The sequence below is a fragment of the Monodelphis domestica genome, chromosome 8 (assembly GCF_027887165.1).
Source record: "Monodelphis domestica isolate mMonDom1 chromosome 8, mMonDom1.pri, whole genome shotgun sequence".
In the NCBI taxonomy this organism is placed as follows: domain Eukaryota; kingdom Metazoa; phylum Chordata; class Mammalia; order Didelphimorphia; family Didelphidae; genus Monodelphis; species Monodelphis domestica.
In genome coordinates this window covers 160274503-160294458 of record NC_077234.1, presented here as the reverse complement: position 1 = coordinate 160294458, position 19956 = coordinate 160274503, and positions in this window count along the sequence as shown.

The window sequence follows — 19956 nt, the reverse complement described above, 5'->3', positions numbered from 1 at the left end:
TGGCATTCTTATGTTCTACCTTTACTTTTCTTAGGATCTTTCCTCAAAAAATCATGTGTATACTGTGTATATTTTATGTTTATATGAATATTGTCTTCCTGTTAGAATGTAAGATACTTGAAGGCAAGTATTGTTTTGGTTTTATCTTTGTATCCCCAATACCTAGCCCATTTCCTGGTATACTAGAGTCATTTGATAAATGTTTGATGTTGAATTAATCTTTCCAAAGGAGAAATGGGGGTCCGCTCAAAGAAAGATGAGTTCCCTCTCGTTGAAGGTATTCAAGCAAAAGTTGGATGATCTGTTGATGATTATTATGGAGGAAATTCTTCATGCAAAACTGAACTGATAAAATTCTATGACATTGATCAATAATCTGGAGATAATACCTAAGATGATAATACCTGTGAAGAAAGCACTTTGTCAGACCCAAGTATAATATAAATGTGAAGTCCCTTTATTATTATAAAGATTTACATGTAAAAAAGATGCTACTCAGTCTAAAAATTATTTCCTTATTTTGTAATCATTAAAACAGTAATACAACTTCATTTTATGGCTCTTTTTACTCATCTAATTTAGATATTTCAGGCAAAAGTACTGCTGCTCTCATCTTCCCATTGTTTATATGAACACAGCCCACATTGAAATTCTTTTCTCTTTTTCACTTCTGGCTTTATAAGCAGTTTGCAATTACCTCTCCTGGCATCCTGCCACTGCTCCTGGCAGGAAAAATCCCATTGGTGGATATGTCAACAATGGAAAGTGCCACATTCTTATTCTGACTGTGGTTGAAGGAAATTGTCTTACAATTTCATTTCTCAGAAGGTAGAAGAAACAACTATCCTGGAAGGCAGAGGAAGTAGCCACCTGGGGTATAGCATGCCTGGGTTGGTGGTTTCAGGAGGGGCAATTTGGAGACATTTAAAAATATAATTTTTTTAATATCCACATTGTTTTTTGTGCCATAAAATTCAACGGTTCATGGTACAGAGGTATTTATTTTGTGGATGAGTCGAATCCAGGATTCACAGTGAAGACTCCAAATTTCATTTGTACATTAACAGAAAAAAGATGAAGGTCTGATCCAAATATTTGATTCATTTGAGAACCTTTATTTTTCTATTTTGATACAGTGTTTTAATCGTTCATTGTGTTTGTTAAATACATATGAGAGTGCTATGTACTTTGCTATTGTTCCTTTTAGTGATGATTACAATGGAAAGAATACTGGATTCAAAGGATCTCGGTTCATATTCTCCTATTTCTTCCTAGCTGTTTGAACTTGGATTTGCTCTCTAAGGTTCCTTTTACCTCTAACTCTGTGATCTCTGGAATTCTTTGCTCAACTACTTAAATCCAAATGCATTTGACTAATTATTAAGAGATGGTTTGAAGTTCTCAGTCTGTTACCATTTCTTTTGTCCACAGCAAGTCAAACTTTTCTTGTCAGAATATAAATTGCTGAACAAATTCTGAATTATGAAATCATAAATTATGGAACTGAAAGACTCCTCGGAAGGTCTCCTTGACCTTAATTTCCTATTCTTCTGTGGGAGAGAAATAGAAGATTAGAGATTAAGAAACTCGACCCTGGATTCAAAGATGGCATTTGAGTCCATGGTTCAAACACTTGGAGTATTGGAATAGCTGGCTAGTGATTCTGTCTTCTGTAAAAATTAAAATTTAATCTCAAATAATAAAAATATTATAATATATATAAATATAAGGAGGTTTATTAAATGATCATTAGAAATCAAGGAAAAAGAGGATACAAAATAAAAACCACGTGCCCATGGCTGGTTAGCCATTTTCAAAATACCCACCTTACCACCATCACCACTGGCTGCAAGCCCAAGAGGGCATGGGAGGAGTTACCACCAGTTAAATACCAATAACATGATCTCACCAATGTGGAGACATGGGAGAAATTTTAGGAAATTTTGGGAAATACTAAGGACTTCTGGGGAATTAAGTCAAAGGTTCAAAATCTCCATTTATACATTTCCCACTCCAGGCATTCCCCACTCTAATACCAAAGCATCTTCTTTTCTTTTTTTGGTTATTTCCTAAATATTTTTATTATTTAATATAATGACAAATGCAATTTTTAAAATACATCTGAATTATAAATATGTTTTCATAAATATCATTGACATCATTAAGAGTTTCAGATTGAATATAACATTTCAGCATTGACACTGCACATAATAGAAGATGGAAAATTTATATGTGTACTTTTTCATGATTTCCAGAATGTCAAACTCGGGAAATAGTTCCCTTTAATAGACCTAAAGATTAAAATTTTTCTTCCAAAGAAAGAAAATGACACACATTTTTTTCTTTTTATTATTTTTTAAACATTATTTTATTTGGTCATTTCCAAACATTATTCATTGGAAACAAAAATCATTTTCTTTTCCTCTCCCCCCCTCCTACCACCTCTCCCATAGCCAGCGCATGGTTCCACTGGGTATCACATGTGTTCTTGACTCGAACCCATTTCCATGTTGTTGGTATTTGCATTAGAGTGTTCATTTAGAGTCTCTCCTCAGTCATATCCCCTCCATCCCTGTAGTCAAGCAGTTGCTTTTCTTCAGTGTTTTAACTCTCACAGTTTATCCTCTGCTTGTGGATAGTGTTTTTTAGATCCCTGCAGATTGTTTAGGGACATTGCATTGTCCCTAATAGAGAAGTCCATTACCTTCGTTTGTACCATAGTGTATCAGTCTCTGTGTATAATGATTTCCTAGTTCTGCTCCTTTCGCTCTGCATCACTTCCTGGAGGTTGTTCCAGACTCCATGGAATTCCTCCACTTTATTATTCCTTTTAGCACAATAGCATTCCATCACCAACATATACCACAATTTGTTCAGCCATTCTCCAATTGAAGGGCATCCCCTCATTTTCCAATTTTTGGCCACCACAAAGAGCACAGCTATGAATATTCTTGTACAAGTCTTTTTCCTTATTATCACTTTGGGGTACAAACCCAGCAGTGCTATGGCTGGATCAAAGAGCAGACAGTCTTTTATCGCCCTTTGGGCATAGTTCCAAATTGCCCTCCAGAATGGTTAGATCAATTCACAACTCCACCAGCAATGAATTAGTGTCCCTACTTTGCCGCATCCCCTCCAGCATTCATTACTTTCCATAGCTGTCATGTTAGCCAATCTGCTAGGTGTGAGGTGATACCTCAGAGTTGTTTTGATTTGCATCTCTCTGATTATAAGAGATGTAGAACACTTTTTCATGTGCTTATTAATAGTTTTGATTTCTTTGGCTGAGAACTGCCTGTTCGTGTCCCTTGCCCATTTTTCAGTTGGAGAATGACTTGATTTTTTGTACAATTGATTTAGTTCTTTGTAAATTTGAGTAATTAAACCTTTGTCAGAGGTTTTTATGAAGATTGCTTCCCAATTTGTTGCTTTCCTTCTGATTTTAGTTACATTGGTTTTGTTTGTACAAAAACTTTTTAATTTGATGTATTCCAAATTATTTATTTTGCATTTTGTGATTCTTTCTAAGTCTTGCTTGGTTTTAAAATCTTTCCCTTCCCAAAAGTCTGACATGTATACTATTCTGTGTTCACCTAATTTTCTTATGGTTTCCTTCTTTATGTTCAAGTCATTCACCCATTCTGAGTTTATCTTGGTGTAGGGTGTGAGGTGTTGATCTAAACCTAATCTTTCCCACACTGTCCTCCAATTTTCCCAGCAGTTTTTATGAAATAGTATGTTTTTTTTTCCCAAAAGCTGGGTTCTCTGGGTTTGTCGTATACTGTTCTGCTGAGGTCACTTACCCGAGTCTATTCCACTGATCCTCCTTTCTGTCTCTTAGCCAGTACCAAATTATTTTGATGACCGCTGCTTTATAATATAGTCTGAGATCTGGGACTGCAAGGCCCCCTTCCTTTGTATTTTGCCCAACTATATGGCAATAAATATATCAACCTAGTGATATGGATGAATATTTATAAAAATATAAATTGCCTAGACTAACAGAAGAAGAAATAGATTTCTTAAATAATCCCATATCAGAAAAAGAAATCCAACAGGCCATCAAAGAACTTCCTAAGAAAAAATCCCCAGGGCCTGATGGATTCACCAGTGAATTCTATCAAACATTCAAAGAACAGCTAACTCCAATACTATACAAACTATTTGACATAATAAGCAAAGAGGGAGTTCTACCAAATTCCTTTTATGACACAAACATGGTTCTGATCCCAAAGCTAGGCAGGCCAAAAACAGAGAAAGAAAATTATAGACCAATCTCCCTAATGAATATAGATGCAAAAATCTTAAATAGGATACTAGCAAAAAGACTCCAGCAAGTGATCAGAAGGGTCATCCACCATGATCAAGTAGGATTTATACCAGGGATGCAGGGCTGGTTCAATATTAGGAAAACCATCCACATAACTGACCACATCAACAAGCAAATCAACAAAAATCATATGATTATTTCAATAGATGCAGAAAAAGCCTTTGATAAAATACAACACCCATTTCTATTAAAAACACTAGAAAGCATAGAAATAGAAGGATTGTTCCTAAAAATAATAAACAGTATATATCTAAAACCATCAACTAATATCATCTGCAATGGGGATAAACTAGATGCATTCCTAATAAGATCAGGAGTGAAACAAGGATGCCCATTATCACCTCTATTATTTGGCATTGTACTAGAAACACTAGCAGTAGCAATTAGAGAAGAAAAAGAAATTGAAGGCATTAAAATAGGCAAGGAGGAGACCAAGTTATCGCTCTTTGCGGATGACATGATGATCTACTTAAAGAATCCTAGAGATTCAACCAAAAAGCTAATCAAAATAATGAACAATTTTAGCAAAGTTGCAGGATACAAAATAAACCCACATAAATCATCAGCTTTTCTATATATCTCCAACACAGCTCAGCAGCAAGAACTAGAAAGGGAAATCCCATTCAAAATAACCTTAGACAAAATAAAATACTTAGGAATCTATCTCCCGAGAGAAACACAGGAACTATATGAACACAACTAGAAAACACTCTCCACACAACTAAGACTAGACTTGAGCAATTGGAAGAACATTGACTGCTCATGGGTGGGATGAGCCAACATAATAAAAATGACCATCCTGCCCAAACTCATTTATCTATTTAGTGCCATACCCATTGAACTTCCAAAAAAAATTTTTTTACTAATTTAGAAAAAAACCATAACAAATTTCATTTGGAAGAACAAATGATCAAGGATATCCAGGGAAACAATGAAAAAAAGTTCAAAGCATCTTCTAAAAGTCCACTTCTGATCATATCACAGCCCTCCTCAATCAACTCTATGGCTCCCTTTCCCTTCATAGCCTGCTTCCCCACAAAACTTTCAGTCTTTTTACACTTTGTATCCTACCACAAGCCCCAGCCATGTACTTTTTGATCCAGTGACAATGACTGATCTTTCCATCTCTTCATTCTGGAAATTTTGTTGGATCTCCCTGTATAAATGGAGGTTTTGAACCCTAGACTTCATTCCCCAGAAGTTCTTGGTATCCCCAAAATTCCCTATAATCTCTCCTGAGTCTCCACGTTGGCAAGATCACGTTATTGGTATTTAACTGGCAGTAATGTCTTCCACACTCTCTTCCTTTGCAATGATGTAGCAAGTATAGTGTCAAGCTAAGTGCAGGGATTTTAAATGGGCTAATCAGCCATGGGCACGTGGTTTTTATTTTGTATCTTCTTTATTCCTTGATTTCTAATGATCCTTAATATACCTCAAAGAATATATTTTTTATTATTAGAGATATAAATATAATTTTTACATCCCCCATACCTGAAACACTCTCCCTCCTTTTCTCTGCCTTTTGATTTCTCTGATTTCCTTCAGTTATCACTAAAACCTCACCTTCTGTATGAAGCTTTTCCCTTATAGATTAAAAAATTAATATCCAATACTCCAAGTAATGTATTTTATACTATTTATTAAATATCAATTAATAGTAGAATAAAGAGAGGTTTTTCCAGAAAGCTCACAAGGGAGAAGAGCAGGAGAGAGAGGAGTCACCAAAACTTATCTCCAAACGTAGATATGCAAGTGGTGGAGAAGGGAAAGGGATGCTGGGAGATGAAAAAGAATTCTGGGAGATGGAGTCCAAAGGTACAAGATTTTTTTTCTAATTACACACCCTATATCCCTTAATTCTAGTGCCTCTACTCTGATGATTATTCCCAGTATAATAAGTCTGTGGCTTATTTGTACATAACTGTTTGTATATGGTCTCCCATATTTGACTTTGAACTGTGACAAGGAAATCACTTTAAAAGACTGATATATATTAATTTAAGGTCGCCAAGGAATTCAGCTATATAATTCCCAAATGAAAACTCTAGTCAGCAGTCAACCTTTTATGGAGTTTTTAATTACAAACAGGAGGAAGAAAGGAATGAGAGAGAGAGAGAGAGAGAGAGAGAGAGAGAGAGAGAGAGAGAGAGAGAGAGAAAGGGGAGAGAAGGGAATAGGGTTTAAATACCCCCCCAAGCCCTTAGATAGCTGAGGCAAAGAAAAGAGATCAATCCCTATCACTCACGTGACCAAAATGGAGAAATAGTCTCAGGGGTCTCCACCTCCAGCCTCCTTCAGAGCAAGCCTTCTCAGAGCACAACCTCTCAGAGCAAAACCTCCCGACCTCTCCCAATCCTCAGACCTCGCTATCTTTAAGGAAACCATCTAAGTTCCCTCCTCTCAGTTCTCACATCTACCAATCACTGCCATGTCTTCCCTGTGCCAATGGTGGCTCTAGCTTAACCCAGGACCACCCAGAGGTCTGTGGCTTTGCACATGTCTGTTGAAGGTCATATTCTCAAATAATTAAATCTTGATCCTTTGCTGCAGCCCTTCCTAAATCCTTTTACTCTGAGTAGAGTGGAGATTGTATTTTCCAAGACCTGGTTCTGTCATTCCAAGTATCTCTATTGTACTAATTCTAAAATCAATCATGACTCAAAGAACTTCCTGTTCTATGTTTAAGCAAAGCCCTTTCCATTGTTTAGCAAAAGGTTTCTGTCCTAAAGTAGTCTTAGGTAGGGAGGAGAAGGACCCTCCCATGCCTAGGGTTTCATATTCCAATAGAGTTTCTTACTATCAGTAGGAAATTTTTTCCAGTATGAAATTTCCCAATGGGGAAATTTCCAACATTCATAAGTCTAAGAAATTTTAAGGTTTACAGAACCCCTTAAGATCTGGACTGCCATTTACCTTTCTGTGTATCCTTAGAAATTAGTATAGTGTCTGGCACACGGAAGGTGTTTAATAAATGTTTATTGACTGACTAACTACAACTGACTAACAGAACATCATTTCCAAACATAGACTACTTCAGACATATGTTTTGACTCATCTCTGCCTGGCCACAGTTTAGTGAGGAGGATGGTGATATGGAAATGTTGAGAACCTTGTGAGAAATGGGCATGTGTTCTCACGATTCATTCTGGCCAGGGGGCAAAAGGCCAGGCATAGTCAATGCTCTAAGCCTTAGAAAAGTTGATTTCTAAAAGCTTAGTGGAAAATTCAGGATGATTTCATGTCATAAGACTCTAAAAAGGAAGAAAACTAATATTGAATGCAATCCTAATGACATAGTCAAAATCCCTAGGAGGAAATAAAGGGAAAGGCATCAAAAGAAATCATTATAGGGGAGGGAAGTAGGTGGCTCAGTGGTTTGAGAGCCCAAGTCTGGAGATGGGAGATGCTAAATTCAAATGTAGCCTCAGACACTTCCTAGATGTGTGATCCTAGGCAAGTCACTTGACCTCCCATTGCCCAGTCTTTATAGCTTTTCTGCCTTGGAAGCAAACACACAGCATTGATTCTAAGATGGAAGGTATATGTGTGTTGTTGTTGTTTTTTTAAAGAAAACAATATAGTTGCACAGAGAACTCATAACAACTGAGTTTTTTTAATAAAGGGGGGAAAGGCAAAAGAAAGGAAAAGTTGATAGTGGAGGGTCTATGGAAAGACAGCAATACATGTTAGAAGAACTGTGAATTGGTTCAACAAGCCAAAAAAAACTTTGGAATTCTATTTAAAAAGTGATTCAAATGTCTATGCCTTTTGTCTCACTTTCTGACAGGCATCATACCTCAAGGTGGTCAAAGAAAGATCCTAAGTACTCTAAGACATTCCTAGCAACTTTTAGAGTAGCAAAGCAGAATGATGCGGATGCTTATCAGTTGGGGAACGGTTAAAGGAGTACATGAATATAATTCTTGACTATCACTGAGCTTTAAGAAAAGAATATAAAGAATTTAGAGAAATATGGGAAGATGTGAAAAAATACAATATGAAGTAAGTAGGACCTATGAAAACACTATAAATGGTGGCCACAGCAATGGAAATTGAAAAAAAAAAGACAAAACTGACTCATGGGTAATTACGATGGTTAAGCTTAGAGCCAAAGAAGAGAGGAGAAAATGTACCTGACTTCCTTCTTTGCAGAGGTGGAGAACTAATAGTGTGGAACATAACATCTGACTCAATTGAAGTTTTGGATAGTTTTACTGTGTTTTTTTTTTCTCTTTTCTTAATTTTGGTTACAGAGAATGTCTCTTTAGGATAGGGAACAGGGAGGAATGTATTTGGAAATGAAGGTGACATGAAAACAAAAGGAAAGACTGAAAAAGCAGGGCATAATCAAGGAAAATATGAAAGAGAGGAATGGAGGTGTTATTTATCCTTTTAGCATGTCTAATGCCTGAAAGGAGCTGAAGTTTCTTAAAAAAGCAAAGCATATTCCTCCTCATTTGGAATTTGCCAGGGCCTTCAGAGAGCAGCTAGGTGGCACAGAGGATAGAGTACACAGCAAGAAGTCAGGAAGACTCATCTTCCTGAGTTCAAAAGCAACCTTAGATACTTACTGGCTTTGTGACCTTGGGCAAGTCACTTCACCCTTTTGCCTCAGTTTCCTCATCTGTAAAATGAGTTGGAGAAGGAAATGGCAAACCATTCCAATACCTTAAAAAAAAAACTTAAATGGGTTTCTGAAGACTCAGACACAGCTCGAAAATGAGTGAACAACAGCAGGGCCTTCAGAGGACTACTCTGGCTGATGTTCCAGCAGATGATTCCTGGCTGTTGGCAAGCATAGACGACCCCAGAAGTGATAGTCTAGGCAAAGGCAGACCACACCTGCGTCTTTTTTATGGCAAAGGTGCTTCTGAACTAGAATAAGGTGAACAGGATGTGATCCTTTCCTCTCCTTAGGGTGTGAGAGAAAGAATGAATTAGCCAGGAAGAAGGTTCCACATTTTCCTAGTGGCAGGTCCCCAGAGGATACAGTAAGGATTTCTTGGATCTGGTGTCTACTGTGAATGAATGTTTGCAGGTCATAAGCCTTCCCTCTTATTTTTGATCAATGAAGTGCTTTTTTGTTAATATTATTTTTCTTTATATGTAAAGAAAGAACAGTAACTTCACAACTGTATATATATATGTATATATATTTATATATTATTCTTTCTTACAAAAGGGAAAATATAATTTTTGTTTGTTTAAATGCTTTAGAATATCTGAATATATAAATGAAAGTGAATAAGTCAAGAGTTCCACATGATAAGAGAAAATATAAAAGACAGCAAAGGGCTTTTAGGTACATTTCAGAAAAGAAAAAGGAAAAAAGATGGGAAAGATAGACTGCTCCAATGTTAATTGATGGCAGGACCTGAATAGTATTACACAACTTCTATTTTGTTCCTTTTCCATCAAGGACTATGATCTTTAAACAAACAAAAAAAGAGGAAATAAAAAATGATTATGAGTGGATTAAAGCCCAAGTTTTATGAGACAAATATACGAGAATCCCTTTGATGCTCCAATTTCAATATTCAAGTGACCTCGCCCAGAGAAGTTATATCCTGGGTGTCAGGGCCTGTCCAGACTCTCAAAGACATTGAGAGGGGCATGATAGCCATGCTTTCATTGAGGCTGGGCTTCACCAAGCAGGTAGTCGCTAATCTGGTCCCACCTCCACCTGACTATCCTATTTCTTGCTCATCCCCTTTCTGGCTCGGTATTCTGATCTTTGCTTGGCCCATAGTCCCCATTATTAATTCTCAGTTCCCATTCTTGCTTCATTTCCCCTGGCATTTGGCACATAGGTTCTCGCCCTCTTACCTGGTTAGACTTGGAAAAAAATAACTCCTGGCTATGTCTCCTCTTGATCAGATCCAGGCTCTAACTCTACTGCTACCCATCTTAGGCAAGGTTTTGCCATGCTCTTCTGATTCCTGCAAATAGTGTTTACCTGAAATCTGTATTTAGTGCCACTGTTTTTCAGGATCTGCTTCACAGCACAAAGAAATGTTAATAAATGAACTTGGACTTGATCACTGAACCCTTTCTTTAAACAGACACAGCAATTAGGAGAGGTAGCATTGGATCAGAGAGAATCAAATGTACTCCTTTGCAAAAAAGAGAAGATTTACAAACTGGAAATAAGTGAACTTTATTTGGGAATGTATTTAAAGTGCTTAAATAACAGTCTTTTCTTTCTTCCACCTTTCTTCCAATGGTACACTGGATAGAGAGTTGGGTGCCAACTAAGGAATACTTAAGTAAGAATCCAGCTTTAGGTGCTTGGTAGCTAGGTGCCCTTGGACAAATCACTTAATTTTTATTTGCATCAGCTTCTTCCACCATAGAATGGAAACAATAATAGCACCTATTTCCTAGGGTTGTGAGGATGAAATGAGTTAATATTTATAAAGCACTTAATGCAATGCCTGGCACATAGTTGACATTTAATAAATATTTAATTCCTTTGTAGTCCTTTCCATTTGGTGAGAGGGGCATCACTATAACTCATTCTCTTCTCCCCTTCAAATTGTATTTTTCTATTTAAAAAAAAAATCAAATTCTTCTTTCTGGCAAAGAAATAAAAGTTAAGCAAAACAAATCCATAGGTTGGCCATGACTGAAGATATGTATCTCATGCCCATTGCCTCTCTGTTAGGAAATAGATAAACATGCTACATTATTGGACCAATGAATAAGACTTCCATCCCTGTAAGAGTTTAGAGTAGATTGTGAAATAAATTATTGAGCAACTAGTTGGCTCAGTGGATAGAGAACCAGGAATAGAGAGGGGAGAACCTGGGTTTAAATCTTGCCTCAGACACTTCTTCCCAGTGTGACCCTGGGCAAGTCATTTAACCCTAATTGCCTCACCATTATCATTCTTCTAACTTGGAACTGATACTTAGTATTGGTTCTAAGATAGAAGGTAAGGGTTTTAAAGATAAATAAGTGATTCGTAAAATTTTAGGAAGGTAGATGTTAGTCACTATGAAAAGGATTAGCTAGATTTCTTGTTTTAAGTTTACTAGTGTAAGGCGGGAAAGGGTTTAAATTTTAAAGGGTAGGACTCGATTATTTAAGAATTTGGTTGCCAGGAATTTAATTAATTTAAAAAAGATTTTATTTACAATTTCATTACAAAATGTAGAAAGAGTGAAGTAAGAAATCAGAGAGAGGATAAGGTAAACCTAAACACTAAGTAATTTACTCCCAGCCCCTGGCTCAAAACCAGGACCAGGAGAGTTGGTCCTTAGCTGGCCTCGACAAAGCCAAGAACCTGGGAAAGTCTCTCCTGAGGCTAGTCTCTTCAAAAACTATCCAAATAAGAGCCAGGTTTTTCACTCACCACGTGTCACTCCAATCAACAGATTCTTTTGCCCCTCTTTACCTGCCTCAACTCAAAAGCATGAAGGATTGAATTATCACAGGAAGTTCTACTTCAAGACTCCTGTCTCCACTTCCAAAAATGAAGAACTCCGTCTCACAGGAAATGATAGCCCCTTTTAAAGGCATTTCTCTTGCATCACTTCCTGTGCCTTCCCCTAATTCCACATCTATCGATCATAGTTTACGTTCTGCTCTAGGACTGCCCAGAAGGCAGTTAGTTGATTCTGATTCTTTACCCACTATTTCATGTGTGAGTCAAAGACCTCCCACTAAATGATTAAGTGGGATGTTTACACCTTTGGTGATTAAATCTAATATGGGCAGATCTTCCCACTCAACTTTAAGTGTCGTGTTTGCAGTTTTTTGTGACTGAATCTAAAAATAGGCAAGTCTCCATACTTAACTTTTAAATAGGGTGTTTACATTTATGGAGATTAAAATCTAAAAATAGACATGTGTTACAATTTAAATCTTCACAATCAGGGAAGAGCTAAGTACCTTCATTGTTATAATCAGAGGAGAGTCAAATCAAATCTTCACACTAGTCTAAGAGATAATTCTATAAACATGGAGTATCTAGTATTAGTGAAACACAAAAAAACAGCCAGTAATAACCATCTGACAATATATACAGTTTTCCACAGCCATAGTCCTTGATTTCTCCAAAAAAGGAGGAAGGTGGAAAAACATATTTTTATCAGTCTTAGGTCAATTCCATCTCCAACCAGGATTATTACCACTATATTTTAAGCTGTGATTCTAAACTCCAACTTCCTTTCTTGGATATCAACTTCTTAGCTAACTGTTGACTTCCAAAATATTTTTTTCTACATCCTTTCTTTTCAAGGAGCAACAGCGAGACCCCCCCCCACTATATATATATATATATATATATATATATATATATATACATATATATACATTTTTTATCATCACTTCATTTGTATCCATGTGAATAATCAGAAATGGGTAGTAACCATATTTTTAAAAATCTCAGTAGGTTCTCCCTCCTTTCTTTACAGAGATTGAAGACTATGTTTGTGAAACATTATATAGTCATGTCATTTTGTTGGTTAATTTTGCTGAAACTTTTTCTTTTTTATTACTTCTTGCAAGGACCAACTTGCAATAAGTGAGTAGGAGAGAAGAGAGGAAAATATTTTTAAAAGTTTAGGAAAGTTCTCTATAATGTCTTGGATAGAAGCCAGGGGAAGACAAGGGAACTCTTTGTTGTTTTTTATCAGATCAACAAATAATTGCCTCAGGGATATCAAGTTTCCTGAGCAGGTAATCACCCCAAACCACTATTCTTTTCTTCTTCCTCTGATCTTTACATCATGTGGGAAATGGGAAAAGAGTTAGCCAGATACCTTTCTCTACTGGCTATTTCATTTTCATCCCTGACTACAGAGACAGGATTCCAGGTTCATCATGATAGTGAATGAGGGAATCCCTCAGGCAAGGAATGGAAAGGGTCTAGAATTCTCCATGGAGATCATGGAGAATTGACAGGAGTATAAACTTATATGTTATTAGGAAAGAGATCAAATAGAATCCTACCAGAACAGTCATCCCCTGTAGGAATGGGGTCAAAGAAAGTTCACTGGCACTGGGTCAAGTGCTGCTCTATCCCCAGACCCAGCAAAGTGGTAAGGCTCTGGAAACCATTTCCTTTCAAGTCTTTAGAGAGGCCCAGAGAGGAAAAAAATTATTTCAATGCTAATATGATGGTCCCTTCTGCTTGCCACACAATGATTAGAGGATCTGATGCTCTAGGTGCCCTCCAGTCCTACTCCTTGCTCTCCAAGATGTTTCTTCCACTGGTAACATCCTAGGTGAGTTGGGATCAGACTAAGCAGGGTAAGAGGCAACTGAAGCACAGTTCGAAACTGCTAATATAATCCTATGCACCCTTATCATTCTTATCCCTGTGTTCTGGTACCCAATTCATCCATTGAAGTTTAAAGATTAAAGTTTAGAGATTAGAGCTGGACAATAATACTCTATTAATTAAGCTGTAAATTGGCTCAATCATTCTAGGAAAAAAAAAACTTGAATTATAACAGAAAAGTTTCCAAACTACTCATAAATTTTAAGTCCAATTCAAGACCTTATCATCTATCACTTGGTTGATTATAAGTTTGATTCTTCTGAATGCTACATTATTGGACCTCTCTCCATTCTCTTCCACATAGATGATTAACTATTAGAGAATCAGTTCTGAAGTCAGGAAGACCTGAATTCAAATACAGCCTCAGAGAGCTGTGTGACTCTGTGCAAGCTATTTAATATATGTCATCTTCAGTTTTCCAGTGTAAAATGCAGATAATAACAATAACAATTATCTCCTGGGTTTGTTGTAAGGATCAAATGGGTAGCATTTATAAAAAGCTTTGCAAGTCTTAAAGTATTCTATAAACACTAGATGTGATGATAACAATTATAGATAATGATAAGAATGATTTATGTTGGGAAAGAAAAAATGGACTGGTCATGTGATGATAAAGGTGAGGGATGACAGATGACTTGCTCTCCTGTGATATCCCCATCAGGAGAAAGTGAAAAAATTCTCTAGTTTGTAAGTGGATTCTATCTGATAAATCTCTGAGAGAACATGAGCAAGAGTCACAGGAAATGGACAAGCAAGAATGGAGAGCCATCTTCATTACTGGAGAGAGCATCCAGATCAATGAAATTACAGATTCATTTAAGTACTGAGTTGAAGTAGACTAACCAACTTGAGCATCCCATCGGCTACAGACTGTCTACTTATATCATAACTAATACATTGATGCATAACACTTTTTGTGAAAGCAAAGAACTGGAAACAAAGAAAATGTCCATCAATTGGGAAATGGCTAGACAGATTCTTGTACTTGAATTAATGATATACTACGATGCTATAAAAAGAACAATGAATATGATTAATATATAAAAGACAGGGAAGACTTACATGAACCCACACAGGTTTAAATGAGTAGAACCAAGAAAACAACATAAACAATGACTACAACAATGAAAATGGAAAGAGGACCATCCACGAAAGAATAAAAAATGAATATTACAACATTACAAAGACCAAAGATGGGTCTCAAAGAAGAGATGAGAAAATACCTCTTTCCCCCTACTCTTTTGTTGACTGGGATGTTCCCACATGGAAAAAAATGTATATATTTTAGAGTTAATTTTTAAGAGTGGTTTTGCTGATGGCTTTTTTTTCCTTTTCTTCCTCCTTTTCTTCAAACAAATTCTGTTCTATAGGACTGCTTTCTGGAAGGGAGGAAAGGAATCAATATAGGGGGAAAGTTAAGCAATGTCAAAACAAAAAGTACCAATAAAAATTTATTTTAAAAAATAGATGCATAAATATAGATGTAAGGCCCCAGTATAAAGGTAATCAAGTAGGAACACTAAAAGAAATGACAAAAATGTGGGACTCAGAAAAACATTTTGTAAAATTATTCAGAAGCAAAATCTGGATAACAATATACAAATATCACAAATGAAAAGAAGACCTAAGATCACACACTAGGGGAAATTAGAAAGGTATGGGGTGATGGGTGCAGTGAATTCCAGGGAGTATTTGGCCCCAAAGGAACCTCATTCTATACAACTAAGCTGAAACTTAAGATATAGATTCAAAGCAGAAACTGAGCTGGTCTTGCCCTCTATAAGGAAAGCTTTGGTAGAGCTAATTGCTTCAGCCTCCTAATCAGAAGGGAGAAGAGCCTGAGGGAGTCAAGAAGGTGTAGAGTTAAAGGAAATGATGAGATTTCTGGTTATCATTTTATCCTGGGAAGTGCCTCTTATTCTGTGGAGCTGGACCAAGCAGAGCTGTAGATGCAAAGTGGAGTCTCAGTCCCAGGCAGTAAACAAAGCATCTTAATTACCATGGAACCAGCTGGGAAAGAGTTTGTTTATTTGAAAAGGAGTCGCAGATGTACATTTATTAGGTGGCAGTTTATAAAGTTGAAAACTTTTGAGGTGGGGTGGGGCAATCTTTTCCTCTAACTTCTACTTTATACAAGAAGAAGAACTAATGTATTACTTTGAACAAAAGCAGAGACAATAATATTTGTCTTTGCTGTGACAAACATGCTATGTTGATACCATTTATTCAGGCTCTAGAACTGACTGTAATAGATTGTTGTGATGGGGAAGGAGAGGGAGGGAGAAGCCTGTACTTGGCACTAAACTACTGTGTTTAATTCTAGGTTGCATCTTTTAGGAATTTGGCCAGAATGTTGCCAGAAGAAATGAAAGACAATGGTGGAGGTACTCAAAAATCTATCAAATAAGGATTAATAAAAAATGAAAACAAAGCACTTTACATATACTATCTTGCTTGATCCTCACAAACAACCCAATAAGTAGATGCTATTATCATCTTCATATTTCAGATGAGGAAACTGAGGCCGAGAAAAGATTGAGTGACTTTGCACAGAGTCACATTAATTTTGGGGACAGACTTTGAACTAAGGTCTTCTAAACTCCAAATCTAGTGTCCTAGCTGTTAGATCACCTAGCTGATTAGTTAAAAGTTATGGACATGGTTAGTCTAAAGAAGAGATAGTTTAGGGGAGACTTAGTAGTTCTCTGCAAATAGTTAAGGGGTTGTGATGTGGTTCCTGACTAGAAAAAAAAATTGATTGGTTTTGTTTGATTTCAATGAAGAGGACAGGAACCAATTGGTAGAAGTTTCATGGGGAGTTTTGGTCAAGTTACATGGTGGAATATGTAATTTTATTGAATTAAAATAAATAACAAATGTGAGAAACTCAGAGAAACATGAGAAATTTTGTATACTTGGCTCAATAGATAAAAGACAACTCCAACCAGACCTATTTAAACCAGGAATTGGTATTAATGATGAGATGTGGACAGAGAAAAACCTCAATATCTAATACAGTGCCTTCATAACTGATAGAAATCAACTGCCAAAATGAAGACATTAAAAAAGTGTATAAATCAACTTAGTCAACAAAAACTTGACTTACATGCCAAATAGAAGGATAGAGCAGCCAAGATCAACACATTAAGGATAGAAATTAATTTGTAACATTGTGTGTTGAAAGATGGTTAAAGATTGTTAACCTCCTAAGTCAGAGTCAAAGGAAGATAAAGTCATTTCAAAGAAATTTTGGCAAGACCCCCCAACTACACAAAGTCACCCTGAAGGCATTTCAAGGAAAGGTTGGGAAGAGGACAATAACCAGAAGATGGAAAAAATTTTAGAAGGAAGGAGGGAAAAAAGCATTTATTAAGCATCTACTATGTCCCTGGCTCAGTTCTATGTATCTAACAAATATTCTCTTATTTGATTTTCAAAGCAACCCTGAGAAATAAATACTATTATTATCTTGATTTTACAGTTAAGGAAACCGAAGCATATAGAGATTAAATGAGTTGACCAAAGTTATTTAGCTAGCAAATGTTTCAGACTGAATTTGAGCTCCTGACTCCAGGACTAGCACTCTATTCCACTGTACCACCTATCTGCTTCAAAGTATGAGAATAAAAGAGAAGAAACCAAAGATATTAAAAATAATTCATCTCTTATAAATACAAAACAGTGGCCAAGAGAACATCAATAACTCTAACCAACAATCTTCCTTTCATATCTATTTAAATTTTTCCTAGAATGATTTACTTATTTAAGCTGTGTCTGACTCTTTATGAACATACCTGGGATTTTCTTGGAAAAGATATTAGAGTGGTAAGATGGGAATAAGAAGAGTGGTGGTGGGAAGAGGAATAATATAAGGGAGGGGGAAGGGGAAAGTGATTAAAAGCAAAACTGTTGTGTAGGGAAAGAGTGAAAGGAGAAAGGTCAGGTTCAAATGAGGTAATCAAAATGGAGGAAAATACACAGATGGTAATCATAACTATAAATTTAAATGGGATGGCCTCACCCATAAAAGGGAAGTAGATAGCAAAGTGGATTAAAAAACAAAATACAACCATATGTTGTTTACAAGAAACACATTCGAGGCAGGTAGATACACATAGGGTAAAGGTTAAGAGGCTGGAGAAGAATCTATTTGACTTCAACTGTGGCCCCCCAAAAAGCAGGAGTAGCAATCATGATTTCAGACAATGCTTAAAAAAAAAATATATATATATATATCTGATTAAAAGAAATAAGGAAGGTAATTATATCTTTATAAAAGGTAGTATAGAGAATGAAGAAATATCAGTGCTTAATATTTATGCACCAAATGGTATAGCATCTAGATTAAAAAAAAAAAAGGAAGACATTCTTGAGAAAAGTAATCATTGCTATTACAGAGTTGAGTTCACATCAAATCCAAGTTTATAAGGTATTCTCTAAAGATATGAAGATCCTTAAAATCAAATATGTTAAATAATAGGCTTCCAAGTAGCCAACGGCACTCAAGTTTAGCCCAAATCAGATTAAAATGTATTTGGAAAATACTGAACAAAATTTTTTTAATGCAATAAAATATAGTGTCAAAATGTGCTTCTCTAAGTCAATCAGCAGTCCTCAAGGATTCTTATGTGTAGTTCTGTGACCCCATTTCTATTAGGAGGATGCCACTACACTGGATGCTCATCTTTGTGAATAATGTTTTACAATTTCAGCTTGATTTGCAACAATCAATGTACTGCGCTTTTCCATCAATGTGCATATATAGGATCAGAGCACCAAAGACTTGGAGCTAGAAGGAATCTTAGAGATCATTGAATCCATCTCCTTCATTTGATAGATGAGGAAGTGAGGTCCATAGAAATTATATGACTTCTTGAGGGTCACAGAGCCAGTACCTACACTTGAATTTGTAACCAGGTCTTTTGCATTTCTGTCTCTCTTTGTCTCTGTCTCTGTCTCTCTGTCTCTCTCTGTCTCTCTCTCTCCCCACCTCCCCTACAGGCCATCCCTTTTAGCTCCAAGTGTGTTTCTTATGCTGAGACATCTTTAAATAAAGCACTTTAATTTCCTTTTCCTCTCCTGGGCAGCTAAGTGGCACAGTGGAATCAGGTCTGGAATCAGGACGTTGCTGTTGTTTAGTCAGATACGTCCAACTCTTCATGACCCCTTTTGGGTATTTTTTTTTGGCACAGATACTAGAGTGATTTGCCATGTCCTTTCTCTAGCTCAATTTACAGATGAGAACTGAAGCAAATAAGTTAAAGTGGCTTGCCAAGGGTCACACAGCTAAATAAATGTCTGAGGCAAGGTTTGAACTCAGGTTTTGCTGGCCCTATGAACTTGCATTGACAGTAGCCTAGAGATGGTACAAATCATAGGACCTCATAAAGTGGTTTGCCTATTTAGATATTGACTTTATTAGCATAGTAATGTCTATTCACCCACACTTATAAACACCCTGAGATAATCATTGAGTTTGTCTGTTTTTTTTTAAATGTTGGTTAAGTAAAAACATCTCTAAACAGTGAAATGGGTTTATTCATGTAGAGACAGCCAGGATTTCATGAAATTCTGAAAATTCCAGTACTAGAAAAATGATTTTCTCTTGAATCTGGATGTATCCAGAGGACATTTTCCATTTCTGGAACTCTAGCAAAGTGAAGGGAAGGAGAAATAAACACCAGTCTTCTAGAACCGTATTTTGGCATGGGACATTCACTGGGAAAAAGAGAAAGTTATACATATTTGATTGGGAAAATGTTAATAGGGTTGAACTTTGTTAATTAAAATCTATAAAACTTATTACAGGATTGGGGGATAGGAATAAAGATGGGGAATTTAAGTTATCTCAACATTCTGATGGAAGATTAGAGAACAAAGTAGCAATGAAGACACAGAAATAAAATGTCAAAGGCATCCACAGATGGTAGTTGATAACAAGAAGATCAAGAAGCAAGAACAAGTGTTTTTAAAATGGATATGAATTAATTATCTTATAGCAATTTGATTTAAGCCGGAAATATCAATTATGATCTTCAAGAGAAACAAGATTATTAAAAAACACTGGGTCATTTATTTTCATCTGAGCACACTTACCTCTGTTCTTGCTGTCATGTTGCATTATAGGAAGTTAGCTGTTTATTTCAGAACACAGCCCAACTAATACAGGATGAAATCATGTTGAAAATCTCATGATTAACAGTAAAAATACTTCTGAGGAAACTATGTCTTTGAACTTGTTTTATATTCCAATTATAAAGGATGTTCTTATAGATTATATAATCAACCTTTCGGTGCCCTATAAATGCTACTTCACTGTCTGGTGCCAGCCTACCCC